Raw genomic sequence first — 16,149 nt, 5'->3', positions numbered from 1 at the left:
ACTGAATTAGTTTATAGGAGGTGTCATCTGTGTAACAGGAACATGGTGCCCAGGTTTGCCAAAGGACATAGTGCTGCCTTTCCTGTCATTTAGTTTGAGGATCTGGTGTAAGCATAAATTGTTAGTGCACATTTGGCCATCCTGGAGAATCTGGTGGTTAATTAGGGTATTTATGACAGCTAACATTTTGTTAGTAAACTTCATCAGCCACAAACCCTTGTTATCAGACTTGACACTTAAGTAGATATGAAAGAGGAGTAGTCCTAGTACAAATCCCTAGGTACACTGTTGGCAAGTACTCCTTTGGTTAAGAGTGTGCCTCCAACAGTAATAGATTGGGTCTGAAAGTGAGCCAGGTTACTATCCAGTGAGTAACATAATAATTTACATTTTGTTTAATTAGCTTATGAATGATGCCAGAATGTGTTACAGTACCAAAGACATTGGTCAAGTCCATGTATACAGTGTGAACTGATTTGCTTGAGTCCAATGTGTCTGGGACTTGTTCAAAAAAGTCCAGCAGGTTAAGAAGCCAGGATCTGCCTTTAGCAAACCCACACTGATTTGGTTTCAGGGTTTGAAGACTGACTATGCCTTAGTTATTAAGCTCTTTTTAATTTCTCTAAGTCTTTTAGGTTACTAATAGCATCACAGGAACGGACCACATTCATAAGTCAAAGTATGTTTAAAGTTCATGAAATTAATATTGTTTCAATCTTTGATATCAGTCAGAAGTGCTCTTTGCAGCACCTGCAATGTGACCAATAATGACTCCTTCTGCAATTTGTACAGAGTTACATGTATTGGTAGCATATCTAAGTATAATTCTAAATTTGTTTTTATAAGACCCGTTGCTCCTACTACTACTGGAACTGTCTGGAAATCTTTCTTCCACATTGCCGTCATTTCTGCCTGCAAATTCTGATATTTTATGACGTGTCTGTCTGTACGTAAGACACTGTATTCACTGGGTTTAGCAATTTCAATGATCAATGCAACTTTTGTCTTCTTTTCATGGACTACTATATCTGGTTTTCTCACATCTATTTTTGAACTGTCGGTAATGGATGATCCCATGTGATATAAACTTCCATCATTTTTATGATGCTTTGTGGCTCATGCTTCTAGTGTTTTTCAGCTACTTTGATATTATAATGTTTGCACAATCTCCAGTGCAACAGTCTTGCTACATAACTATGCCTTTCAGTATGCAGTCCTTCTGCCATTAGTATATTACAACCAGCAATAAGATGTGTGACTATTTCCAGTTCTGTTTTCCAAACCTACATTTGTCTGCTTCTCCTGCATGTTCAATGGACTTTGTAAACCAATGTGTACATAGTCCACTATCTTGGGCCGCCAATATTAACCTTTCATCTTTTGGTTTAAATTCACCTCTCCTTAACTATTCCTGCATTCAGTCCTGATCAACATGAGGTTGTTCCAAGAGTTATCTATATTTGCAACTATATTTATGCATTTTCCACATTTCTTGCCTTCTCGTCTGATTCTTCACCTTACATTCTTTCTTTTGTTTTTGGCACATTCATTTGCTGCCTGATTTTTATCTGCTTCTGGTTTTATTTATTTTCCAACTGCACGCCTATATGCATCTGCTAAACTAAGCAGGGAAATTATCTTAGACTTATTCTTCTCATGTTTTAAATCTTTCACTAGGTTTGGGTCTTGTGAGGTCAGCAGATATGTATGCAGTCCCACAACTGCAAATCTATACATGTGATCAGTTTTGAGGAGGCCATACCGCCTTCAGAATGGGGAGTATATAGCCTAGGTTTACACTGATTTTTATAGAGTTGTCGCCTCACAGTAAGACGTTGTCCTGTTTGATTATCAGCTAAAGCGTCTTCTGTGTGGAGACATGCGTGAATGGGCGTACCTTCATTGAAGGTTGTGCGTCAGTGCTGGCAACTCGGTATATAAAAATCTACTGCCAATTATTAGTGGACCAGAGTTCCACTGTGGCGACCCCTAACCGGGAAAAGCCGAAAGATACAACAACATTTAATAAGCATGAAGCAGCCTTCTTGTTTTCCTGTCCAACAAACATTTCTATTAAGTTTTATTCACATTTGTTCATGTTTTATTGTTGGTTATTCATCAGTTCTCAAATATTTATACTCTCCCTCTTGCTCAAGTTCTTTCATATCACATTCCTGTCTCAAACTGATGATTTCTTGGTGCTGCAGCTTTCCTGCTTTAAAGGGTGCTTTTGCAATTTTATCAAGACCAAATGACATTCTTATATCATCTGAAAAAGTTTTGACCAATTGTAGTTGTGCTTTTAGTTCCTCATCCAATGAACTATACAGTATTAAATCATCTACAAAAGGAAGATGAGAAGTCTTTACACTTTGTTGTTTTTCAGAGAACCCAGTTGTAGCCATGACCTAATCTGTTAAGTAGACAGCTTAATGGGTTAAGGGTAAGACAAAAGAGCACTGGTGACAGTCACCCTGGAATATTACCCTTTGAATTTTTATCCCTGGAATAATAATTTGTCCTTTATCATGGCTTAACTGCAAGTGGTTTGCCATGGTTTCATAGGTGCTGTAATATAATCGATCACTGTAGGATATATATCATACATTTTTAAGCACTCTTTTACCCATGCATGTGGGATACTGTCAAATGCTTTTCTGTAGTCAATCCATGTCATACTTAGATTATTCCCCTTTTTACAGTTCTCCATTATGACTTTATTTAATGGCAAAAGAGCCTCTGTTCCATATGACTTTCTTTTTTTTACCCTTTTGTTCTATTGCCTTAATTGAGTTTTCTTTTAAATGGCTATAAATTATGTCAGCAACAATTCCAGTGTATAGTTGATACATCATTGCAAGGCAAATTATCAGTCTATAGGTTTTAGGATAGCTTGCAGGTTCACTCTTAAGTAGGGGTAGTATTTTTCCTGTTATTAATCAGGCAGTTGTCTGTTCAGGGTGCACATAGAAATAGTTGTTACTCATGGCTAAATCTTCATGTAAAGATGTTAATACTTTTAGCCAGAAGTTAATTATTGCATCTGGGCCTGGGGTTTTTCATTTAGGAGCATTTCATAACTTTATTTCAATCTCTCTCGCCAGTACTTCATCTAATTTCATATCCTGTACATTTGAATATAATGATGTGCTCCATTTGGCTTGGTAATGCATATGGATGTATAGTTTCCTGGATCAATAATCATTCCCCTTTGTGGAGTAGGATGACTATAGTAGGTTGTCCATTTCACTGGCATGAATCCAGTAGAGAAGCTGAGACAGAATAGACTTAATGATGAACTAGCCAGACAGTGTTTGGTGCTGACTAAAAGACAGCTTGGTGTATTACCCATCCCCATGGACCTAGTATTCTTAGCACTGAAGAAAGCACTTAGGAGCTGCTCAGAGGTAATTGGAGGGGTGTGGGAGTCATACTAACATGCTGCCGATATTTATACAGATAAAGGGTAGCAGAATCTGAGCTGCATTTGTCCACTAATATGTTGGCTATGTCCTCGGGGTTATTTTGTATTAATTCAGAGCATTATTGGATATTGCTTCTGACGTTCCTGATATACTTATAGAAGGCTTTGTGTTTATCCTTAGAATTGATGGCAATTCTTAGTTCTTACTTGCTTTTGTAGGATTTAATTTTGTTTCGAAGTCCTTTGTTAATCTTTTCAAATTCTTTTTGTAGTTGTTGGATGTGAACTTTGTTTTTATGAGTTTATTCCTCTTGTTGTATAGTTTGCTAATACTAGTGTTCCACTGAATGGGTTTGTTCTTAAAGTTGGCAATGTGTTTATGCCTTATAAGGACAGAGGTCTCAATGCAAGCTATGAAGTGGGCACATAACTTATCCATGAATAAGGTCAAGTGTAATATGGGGTCACTGGAGTGAGGAAGGTGCTTTTATACTTGAATTTTTTCAGGTCATCCATAGATTGGAGTAGATTTGACTTGGAGTAGTCTCTGAAAAGAAGAGTTACAAGGTAACTCAAGTCTTACACTTAACGTAGGTGTTTCTGCACACTGGTTAGATCTGACCAGAGATTTGGTAACTATAGGTGTTGAGCAGAGGTGGGCAAGATTGGTGACAACAAGGTCAAATATTTTTGAGCCCCTCCATGGGGCTTGGACAAGCTGGTTTAAGGAGTTGGCATTGACAATGTCCAGCAATCTTTTTACTTTCTTGTGGCAGCATAGGTTCCCCAATTTATGGAGAGGTATTTGAAGTCACCCAAGAGGATAGTGCTGAGCTCTACTGTGAGGGTTGTTAATTTATTTTGACATGCCTCATGATTTGCTGGGGTTATCAAGAAGATACAGTAATTGGCATTGATGTGGTACCTTGTTGTATTTATCTTGAGAAGACTGTGGAGAAGTTAAAGGTCATTGTCCTGCATTATGCATATGGAGATGAAATAGCTTCTAAGCAATACAGATAATCCCCTTCAGCTACACTTTGCAATTTAGGTTTGAATCTGAAGGAGTGGTAAGCACTAAATCCCTGTACTATGGGAACACTATCACTATTCTAAAAATGTTTCAGTATTTATGTATTTATATATATATATATATATATATATATATATATATATATATATTTTTTTTTTTTTCATGGCTAGGAATTTTTATAAGCAGTGCAACATTTTATCAAGTCTTCTAACACATTAAGCAGTGCCACTTTAATGTTGTTTTAATTTTGACTGGCTCTATAGATAAATTGAGGAGACTGATCCTAACTAAAAAAGTCAGTATGGGGGAGGAAAAACTCTTGGCCAACATGCAGCAGCCATGATGAGAGAGATATGCAAGATATTTCTAGTAAAGCAACATGAGGGCTTAATCTTTTCCTCCCAGGCTGGTCTATACTGAATGCCCTTAGAATGACACCAGTGGCTGAGACAATAATTAAAGGTAATTATCTTTTGTTTGTATTGAGGCATAACTTGCGATGGTAGCAGAATACTGCTCGGTAGTAGTTGCACACACAATTGAGATGCATCCTCTGTGAGCTCCATCATGACCCTCTTCATATGATAGAGGGAGTTGTATCTCAAGTCACTCAATCTCATGTAAGCAATGATCAGTCATATGTACCTGGGGTGAAGGTACTGGAAGGGCCAGGTGACACTGTGGATACTGGCACCTGAGAGACATATACCCATCACTCTGTGCTTGGTCAGCCTGGAGACTAGAGCATAATTACAAAGTCCCCTATGACCAGGATGTTACCAGATGTATAAGCTTGTTCCTCCTCCCTTAAGGTCTTCTGCATGCTGGTTGTATGATCCTCTTTTTGTAGCTGTGTTTTCTTTAGAGTCAGAACATGCTACATGCTGGTATAGACCTGTTGATGCTGGGTAGATTTTTGAGGGCCTAAGTAGATGTCTAGATTTAGGAGTTCTAGGAGGCATGAGTAGAGAATTTAATTGCATCAGCATGAGACAGTTTTGTACTTACACTTCACTGATGTTGCTTAAGTTTAAGTAGGGGAAAGACACTGTTAATCTCACTGTGTGCTACTGGTTTAGAGAGCAACACCCCCAAGTATTTACACCACTCATAGATAAAATCCTTTGGGTTAAGTAGGAAATCATTTTCAGTGAGCAGGAGGCAGTTCTTACAAAGCCTTAGGTTACCGGGTGTTATAAGACTTGGAATAGGAGGAGGATTAGCCTGCTGTCTTCTCATAATTACCAGTGCTGCTGTGCGATGAAGGTTAGGCAGGACTAGAGAGGAACCGGGGGGGGGGGGGATAACACACTAGGGAAGTTTGCTATACTAGAAAAATGAGGGACTGCACAGCTAAGAGAAGTACCATGGAAATCTGCTCATATCAGCTCACTTCAGTGTAGCTTTACAAAGTTCATTACAGACAGCAAAAGGTATTTTGATTGAGAAGAAGTGGATAACTCACTCATCAGAGTTATAAAAAGGTGTCCTAACAGTAGTACAAGAAAGGAAAATTTACTTGTGTACACCACCTGCTATATAAATACAATTAAAACAGCATTGCTATGCTTAACACAGCTTTATGCAGAAAGTATCAATAAAGAAAACAAAATAATTAATGAAAAGCAAGTGACATCCGAAGCCCTAGTGCTACCCAAGACCTGCAGTAATTTGTCTCTCTCACTTAGATCACTGCTACTTAAATCCACGATGACCAATACACAATGCCAAACAGAAAATAAAATGCAGATTTACTCAAAACAGAAAATAAAATGCAGAAACCATTTCAGGAAGTCAGGCAGTACAGACATAAAAAGGGAAAAGAAAACAAACTACCCTCTTAGCTTTTTCTCTAAACTGAAAAATCCAGCAGATAGTCAAATACTTAGTACATGTGTTGCAGGCCTCTGGAGTCTTACCAGAAGACAAGGTTAAGTTACACTCTGCACAGTAAATAATAATCAAGAATACAAAATAATGAAGGCCATTGTTATGGAGCAGAGGGATAAAGCCCTATCTGTGGCCCAAGTGACCAGGGCTCGATTAGTGGCTCAGACATTTGAGGTGCTAACATTGGGAGATATGCATGCCCATCCAATGGGTATTCATCTAGGCATTCCCTGTGGGTCATGGTCCGAAGGCGGTACTGCACCTTGGATGTAAAACAGGCAAAGGCAAACAGAAGAGGGAGGGCCAAGGGTTAAGTCATAAATGAAAAAAATTCCCCATGGAGGCGGTAGAAGGTAAGAACCTCTAGCATGCCCTTGTGAGCCACATCAGCCCCAGTTTCAGAGCAGAGCTAGTTTGCCAGCTGTAGGAGTGTCTGGTGGATCTGTTGATGGATGGGGTCACTGGGATAAGCAAGAAAGAATGAAGACAAAGGGGAATAAAAAATACAAGATAACTATGAAATATAGTGAAATCCAAAGCACAGGCTATATACGCTTATATGAGCTACACAAGACCTGCAGTAATTTGTCTCTCTCTCTCTCTCTCTCTCTCTCTCTCTCACTTAGATCAAATCAGTACTTAAATCCCATATGATGAATACACCAGACAAAAACAGATAACTCAGATCAGAAAATAAAATGCAGAAGCAGTATCAGTCAATGCACAAAATTTCTCTAAATTGCTGTATTCGTTAGGCAACAAGTGCTGACACACACACACACACACACACACACACACACACACACACACACACACACACACACACACACACACACACACACACACACACACACACACACAGTACTTTCCTAGCTTTTTCTCCAATTGTAAAAATTCAGCAGACAGTAAAAAGACCAAGTACGTATTGCAGGCCTCTGCATTCTTATCCAAAGTCTGGGCTACATTTTTCACAGTCAGGATTGATTAAGCAAAATAACCAATAAAAAACAAGCAAAATCTGAAGCCCAAGTGCTATAAACTACAAAAGACCTGAAGTAATTATTCTGTCTCTCAGTGCAAATCACTACTTAAATCCAAGCCGGCCAATGCATTTGGTCAATCAGGTTATTCAAAGCCAAAAATAAAATGAAGGTTTACTCAAAGCAGAAAATAAAATGCAGATTTACTCGTAGCAAAACATAAGATACATAATTATTATTGGGAGATGCAGAAAGGAGCTCCAAATGGCTATATGAATTAGGCACGTTAGGTGCAGTGAAAAAAAAATACTTTCCTATTACTAGATAGTAAAAATAATGCATTACAGCATTTAGTAAGGAAAGCACAAGAGTGAGCATAGATAAAAGGTGGGTGGGGGGGATTAAAATGGTGGCAAGAAGAAGCAAAAACCTTAAGAACTTAATAGAGCATTGTAAAAAACTACTAATAACTTGTACATGGTTATGAGTAGGTGTGTAATGTGATTGGATATTGTATCAGTATTTTAGCAACAAGATTTTATATGAGTCATATGTTTTTTTTAAAAAAGCACTGAATATGTCACTTCCTGTTTGAAAAGGAAATGATGCCATTTTAAGTATATAAGAAGGAAGGTTTTAGTTGCTGTTTGTCGTCTGATGAAGTTTGCTATTTGAGACAAATGAAAAGTGCTTAACAGGAAATAAAGACACTGTTCTATACCCATCACCATTATTTATTTGGTTTTATATAGTTTGTGCACTTTTTGGTTCGTTTAAATAGGGAGCAGGTGGTCAGGGAAGTACTGGTATATATTTTTCTGGGTCAGATACCATTTTTATTATTAATGGGGAAGGGGAGTAAGGAAAGGTATGGCAGAACAGCTTTGGGAGGAGAGTGTGAGAAGGGGAGGTAGTAGACTTGGACAATCACAGAACTCGTCCACAGACAGACAGGGATGATATACATACAAAAGGTGGGTTTGGAGTGGAAAGATACATGCAGTTAGAAGGTAGACAGAGATTGGAATGGCAGAATAATGATCAAGGTATAAGCAATGACACAGCAACATGACAAAGATAGTGTGGGCTGCTGATATGGTTGTCTAGAAGGCCAGGAAAGAGGACCACAACCCCCTTGCTCTTTTTGTCTATCTTATACTCATTAGAGACAATTGAATAATTACCTAGTCACTGCAGAATATTCTCCATGTTGCCAGTGCAGACATTCATCTGCCACTATATCTTATTAGCCAGCAGCTTTCACAACTGCTGCTGTGTGACCACAGGTGACAACCCTGTTCATTTTTCAAAGATGTAATCACCAACAGTGGTGTCTTTGCTCTATTCCTAAGAAACAACACAAAGAAACATGGTTAACCAATAGCAGCCACAGTGACTGGGACAAGCTGAAATTAATACTGACCCCCTTCCACACATAACTTACATTACTCCCTAACCACTTCCCTCTAACTCTGCAAATCCTGTTCTCCTACTACAATCCCATTCCTCTACTGTCTCCTTACCAAAGTGCTACCAATCACTCATAGATGGAAAATATGTCTGCTTGGCAACTTTATTTATCCACACATCCCCGCACAACAGAATAAAAACCACCAAGAAAGTCACTGCAACCACCCTACTGAAGAACAATATCATTAAAATACACACACATATAATAGAGGCAATAACAGAAGTAGCATAACACTAAAAAAAAAAAACAATCTTTGGCAACATTGGTAATGCTCTCCACACAGCCTAACTAGTACCAGCAACATTAAACCTACCACTCAGTGTAGCAATCCCAGCACCTGGAGCAGCATACCACCACTCCCTCTACCTCAAACAATACACAATGAAGAAAGAGGGAAGGAGAAGCCTCTTTCCTCAGAAGTGGCCCATTCTTACCTCAGTCACCAGTCAGACTACTGGCTGAATATTCCTGATTTCATCCTGACCTCCTGCAAAAGCACTGAAAAACAGTAATTCAGACCTCTAACTAAATCTTTCAATTATAATGAAATGTGAACATTGAACAAATCTAATCCTAAACCACTATATTTAATGTGATTGGGCCTATACCAAACAGAATCTCTGTCTGGAAACTCTGACTGATCTAATACAACAAAATAGTGGAAGAAGCAACTTTTGAAACTCTGTGACTGATAAGATGCCAAGCCATTTTTATGCCTTTAAAGCTAAGCACTCCCTTCCATACTAATCTAGGAACAATCTCAGACCAAACAAACAGTTGGGAAACCTATCTTTCAATATAACCAAATGTCACATGAACTGCGCTAAAAATCTCCTTTGGTGATGATGTGTTCCTGCATAAACTAAAGTACTGTACGGATACCCAATGCTGCCTGTATTTCATCAAATCTACACAACAATTGATTCTGGTGCATTCCTCAGAAACCATTAAAACATTTTTCATTTTGACTGATTAAGCATTATCTAGCTTCGTTACGTCTCACATATCTGCCCATTATACAATCAAATGGTCCCAAATCAGGATCTTGCTGTGCCCTGAAAAGCAAAAGCAACACAATGACTAAAATTGCCATGGACAAGCTTACCTGACTATCTAATCTATGACAAAATTGCATCAGAAGACCATCTGCCTGTCCTCTTTTCAATTATTAATTTATAATATCTTGATAATAATAACTAATAATTTGTTAGTTGATATTATTTTTATCAAGTGACCTGCCTTCTGCAACCAAGTCTAATGCCCTACCTATTCAAAAAGAATGAGCTGAAAATCAATTCGCCAAAAAAGCCAGACACTCCTCAAAACTAAAACAAACTGCCTTGCTAAAAAAATGGCCTTCCGTCCATGCCAGGAAAAAAAAACAGAGTACTCCTATCACCTGTAGACATCCTCTCCCACTGCTAGACACAATGTTTATGAATATTTCTTTAACACAACCTGTTCATCTCCACCTTTATGCATCCAAAACAAAACTGCTGAGTCTGTAACAAACATATCACTCCAACACAAACTACTCAACAACTCACTTCTTTGAAAAGCACCTTCTTACAAAAATACCGCTAATGTTGCCCATAAAACATACACGATAACTCACTGACAACATCTTAAAGCCTTTCAACAACTCTCGCAGCAAATGTCTACCCAACAGCAATCTGCTGTCAGAGCCAGACTCTCTTAACCTTTCTGAACCCTTCAACATTGTAGCAATCCCCCAGTGTACAGTATTATCTCTAAAACACACAAGCATTTCTTCTCCAATGATTGCAAAAAAGTGAACCCTTACCATCCTCACTGCTTTACCCAAATTCCACCTCTGACCCAAATACCTGGCAATCAACCTAAATGACTAAACCCTGTCATACCAAGGTAGCTGTTCCATAGATGAAGTAAAAAGAAGCAAACACAGAACTGTAAGCTCTCTGTGTCATCCTTAACCACGACTGCTGCAGCTACCAAGCTGTAAAAGCCTGTCAGTGCTCCATACCATCTTGGACACTGCTACTGTCTGCCCACCTGCTTCTTGGACCAGTGACTGAAACCTGTAAAACTGAAAGAGGGACAAACTGTCAGCTATCGCATTCAGTCTACCTGATATATGTTTAGAGAAAAGTAAAGTTTAGCCTCAAGTTCTGCAAAACTAACTTCCTCAAAGTAATCTAGACCAAATTAGACCTAGCCACCTTCAAGCTTTTGTGCCTTCCCCAATCAACAGAAAATTATCTAATTAGTGAACAGCCCTCTGCTGTGGGGCCTACTTTTGCCAAATCCATTGTAAAACCTGCTAAACTTCTCAAAAGTAGCTCACAATCCTACACTTAAGATTGGCATTGCCTTGACAAGGTGAAAGCAAACTCCCAAACACCTGCTCAACCAGGGTCAATCCACTCCCTGTATAGGCAAAAATCAAAATGCAGATTTAGTATCCAAATTAATTAATTAAGTGTCTCTAAAATCCCTGATGAGCCTAATGGAATTGTTCGAAGATGCATACTGCATTTTCACATCTCTGTTATCAATATAGTCATTCACCAATCCCCTCATCAGAAGGACAAGTGATGTATTAACCTAAATTCCCCAGGTCTCTTCTTGGGCACCAGATCCAGTGGGAAAGTTTGAATGTAGGGAAAGGCAAATGGTCTCAAAACCATACTGACCTTCACATCTTTGTCAATTAAACCTTCCAGTACTCCCTTCCTACTCCTCACTGATATAATATTTGGCTAATCAACTTAATTCCCCCATCATGGCCTACATGGAAACCCAAATGCAAAACCCTGAACCAACTCCTGAGCTATATCCTTATCAAAATAACCTTACAATGATCTTTGTAAAACTGCCAATTTAATAGGAGAATGGGGCAGCTAGTCTCCAGTCCATTCCCTAAAAGGGCAAAAAATATTCTTCTAACAGTAACAACTTCTGTTTCCACCTGCTTGGCACTATCTTGGGTCCTTATAGGTTCATAGGTTGGTACTAGCCTATCAGCCCTAGGGCCTATACAAGCCTAGCCATAACAATTCCCTGGCTATTTCATCCCACACTATTTACTTCCCTGGACCCCTGTCTAGCAGGGCGACTGAAGTGATCCCCGGGGTGAATTTCCTTTCTCCCATCCAATCATCAAGGTTCCTTTTGAAGAGGGCCAAAGAGGCACTCTGTTTGGCATGTATGGGCAATCTATTCCAGAGTCTGGGGAGTCTTTGGGTCAGGAACCTATCCCTCCAGCATGTTTTGTTTATTGTGATGACAAGGTTTAGATCCCTTGAGCATGTGGCTCTGAGGGATTGGGATTTCTCTAACTGTAGCATGTCCAACAGTTCTGGGTTTGACATGGCCTTGTATGTTAAGCAGAGATCGCCTCTGAGTAGACGATATGCGATAGAGTATAGCTGGAGTTTTTTAAGGTGGTCAGCATAGGGCATCTGCTTTAGGCCTGTGATTTTTTTAGTGAGGTATTTCTGCGGCCTTTCCAGTTGTTGCAGATGTCTTGAGAGGTAAATACCAAACGGGGCTTTGTATTCTATAATGGGTCTAATGAGGGATGAGTACAGTGGGACAATGACCTAATTTTTTTCTGGATGAAAAGCCCTTACTGATGAGGTGTGCCACATAGAAGGATTTCCTGACTGTTGTGGCGATTTGGTTATCAAAGTTGAGACCACTGTCCACCTGTGTCCCTAAGTCTCTCATCACACTTTTGGTGGTTAGTGTACTGCCACCTATATGGTAATTCATGGGTACATGTTTTTTCCCAAAGTGGATAACTATACATTTCTTGGCATTGAGCTTGAGCCCATGGCTCTGGCACTAAGCATCTGTTTCTGTAAGGCCCTTTTGTAGAGTATCCACATCATTTGGGGATTCAATAATGGCTCCCAGTTTGCAGTCATCTGTGAACTTTGTTAGCCAGAGTCCCTTAGTGTTGGCCTGTACTTCAGATGCCAAACAAGATCGGTCCCAGGACTGAACCCTGAGGTACTCCACTTGTCACTTGTCTGGAGCTGGATTTGGAGTCTGCTACTTTTACAGTGTGGGTTCCATCAGTAAGCCAGTTAGCAACCCAATGGGTGACGTAGGGATTAATGCCCAGCTTAGTAAGTTTATCTATGATTCCAGAGTGGGGGATGGTGTCAAAGACCTTGGCAAGGTCTATATAGGCTGTGTGAACCACCTTACCCATGTCCATGGCTCAGGAGACTGATTCAAAGAAGTCAATCAGGTTCAAGAGACAAGATTGGCCCTTCACTAACCCAAATTGGGTGGGATACAGTGCTTGAAGGTTGCCAATGTCTTTGTTTATACATTCCATGATAATACACTCCATGGCCTTGCAGATAAGGCTCATCAGACTGATGGGATGGCAGTTTCCGGGATCCAAGGAGAATTCCCCCCCTTGTGGAGTGGGATAACTGTAGCTCTGCACCACTCAGTGGGCACGAAACCTGAGGTGAGGTCCTGGATAACATATGGCCACCTGCCTCTTCAGTGTGCCAACACTTCAGTCCTAGATGTTGAGCCTGATACCATGACCAACTGCAAACAGGATGGCCATGTACACTTTCCTATACAGAAAGCCCAGCAAATTCCACTTCTTTACCCTAATGGAAGCCTTACCTGGCCACCCACATTATCTAACATAGTATCCAGCCAAGTACTAGCAATCTAGGCCTCCCATCACAGTCATCTAATGACTGCTTTCACCTTCCAAACACACTGGTCATACCACAACCACGCATTGACCCTGACCCCTTAGCCACTGTGCCTCCCAAAAAATTAATAAAAAATATGTTAACAATGACAAACCTTACAAAGCATCCTTCTCTGGTATAACAGCATGAAATCTAATACCCAATTATCCCAGGTACTAGCCCTAAAGCTGCCTGGACTTCTCTTACCCAAGGCTGCCAGACACACTACCAGGTCCATGATCTTTGGTGCTCCTGCCTCAGAGATCCACTCAGACCCAGCTAAGTTATTTAGGTCAAAAACATCCACAATTCACCTCTCCATATTTTTTTCCATTACAGACATGAGTATATGTAGCAACACAAAGCCCAAATTCCACCTGTCAAAAAAAGGATTGCTTTCCTTGACGATCTGCTGGGACCCCCCTCCTAGACTTGAACCTGGTAACTGATTAGCACTAAACAAACTCCCCCAACAGTGAACAGTGCCCTGGGTGCTATGTAATGGACCAAGGGTACTGGCCATCCTACATTTCTTCCCTGTCTACCTCTTGCTGTGGACTCTAATCTTGAACTTGAGCTCCTGCGTATAACAACTCTTGTAATCTAATCCTATCTTCCCCATTTAGCTCTTGCAGAAAACCTGATATACATTCATCATCTGTAACACTTGGCATTGCTTCCCCTTCAATTTCAATTTCAAATGCAGAAACATTACTTGTTGATAACTGGGACTGCTCAGACACTGCTACTCTGGCACCTTGCTCCTTCCTCTTTGTTCCTCTTTTTCCTTTTGTCAGTGCTGTTCTAAGTTGCTCTGAGTGAAGATTGTGCTTCATCTCATCTCTCCTTTCAGGTGCTGTGTCAGGGTCAACTTCTGACTGAGATGTTGCAGCTACCTCTGTAAACAAGGCCTCAACTTGAGCCACTATCCTAATCCAGTGCTCCTTCAGTGTCTGGGTCTCCACCATCAAACAAATAAGAAGCTGTATCAGTAACATCACCATATTTTATTGCATGCTACCCAAACCTACCTACTGTCATAACTTTTTATCGTTATGCCCCTAGCATCTCCTTTAATCCCTCCACATCAGAGGAGTGTTTGAATCTCAGCCTGCTCCCTCAACTCTAGAGAACTACTTTAAAAATAAAAAAAGACATCTGGGTGCACAAGTCCCAGGATAAAAAGTACCCAATAATGGTAGGTGCACTGGTGCCAGGAGTGGAAAAAAATGCCAGTGTAGAAGTCTCAGGAGACTGAGACATTCCTACAATGGGGTTAGGCCAGGCTCAGAGGGATGATGGCTCCCCCTGTTGTAGAAAAAAGTAGCAGTGCCCAAAATATATAAAAAACTGACAGGCCAGAAACGTAAAGATGACAGACTGAACTATTAAGGATAAGGAAGTAAATGTGTCTTGTCACAATGCAAGAAGCCCAGAATTTCCAGTTAGAAGATATTTAAAAAGAGTAAGAGAGAATTTACAGGAAAGAAAGATACTTGCACAAGAAAAACTATCAAAAGCTTCAAATGTATATGTGTATTCATTAATAGAGCATCATCATCATCGGAGGTACTAGACTAATGGCCTCGGGCACTTACAAGCTTAGCCAAGTTTTAACCCATTACTCTCATGTATTGATGCTATAGGCAGACCTATCTCAACATCTGCTGCCTCTGCCTAGAAGAGATGCAGATGAGACCCCTAGGGTGAATTTACAGTCACCCATCCAGTCATGCAAATTACACTTAAAAAGGGTCATTGATGGGGTCTGCTTCACCTGAATTGGCAGCTTGTTCCAGAGAAGGGGTAACTTTGGCAGATGAATCTGTCTGTCCAGCAAGTCCTGTTGATGTCACATCTCAGGTTAAGATTACTAGAGTGAGTGCAGTGAGTGCCTTTTGATCTATGGATATGCAACATTTTCATTAGGGAAAGGGTTGAGGTTGCCTTATATGAAAGGCAAAGATCTCCCCTGAGCATTCTGTACGAGACAGAGTACAGGGACTTAGAATTTAGTCTGTCTCCATAAGGGAAGTGTTGCACACCTTAAATTTTCTTTGTAAGATACCTCTGTGGTTTCTCCAGTTGCTGTAGGTGCCTGGTGAGATACATGCTAAAGGGGGCATTGTAATCTATTATTGGTCTGATAAGAGAAGAGTACAGGGTGTTATGACCTTCTTTTTTCCCGGAGACAATGCCCTTACTTATAAGATGGGCAATGTAAAAGGCTCTCCTTACCAATGAAGAAACATGCTGGTCAAAAGAGAGGTTGCTGTCCACCTGTGTACCCAGATCACTCACTATGGAATGAGTACTTAAGATGTTATTATTCATGTGGTAATCTGCAAAGATGCCCTCATTGGCAAAAGGGATGATGATACATTTTTCTGCATTGAATTTGAGCCCATGACTTTGACAGCAGTCATTGGTTTGTGTAAGACCCTCCTTTAGGCTGTCAGTGTTGTTTGGGAACTCTGTGACTGCTCTCAACCTGCAATCATCTGTAAACCTTATCAGCCACAAGCTTTTTGTTTTGACTTGTACTTCTGGAAAATATATTCCAAACAGTAGGGGCCCCAGCACTGAGCCCTGTGGGATTCCATTGGTCACTGGTCTGCTTGTGGATGTGGAGTCCCCTGTAT

Source organism: Protopterus annectens, chromosome 14.part0 (assembly GCF_019279795.1).
Source record: "Protopterus annectens isolate FY-2018-M chromosome 14.part0, PAN1.0, whole genome shotgun sequence".
In the NCBI taxonomy this organism is placed as follows: domain Eukaryota; kingdom Metazoa; phylum Chordata; order Ceratodontiformes; family Protopteridae; genus Protopterus; species Protopterus annectens.
The sequence above is the reverse complement of the archived record's forward strand: the minus strand, read 5'-3'. Positions refer to the sequence as shown.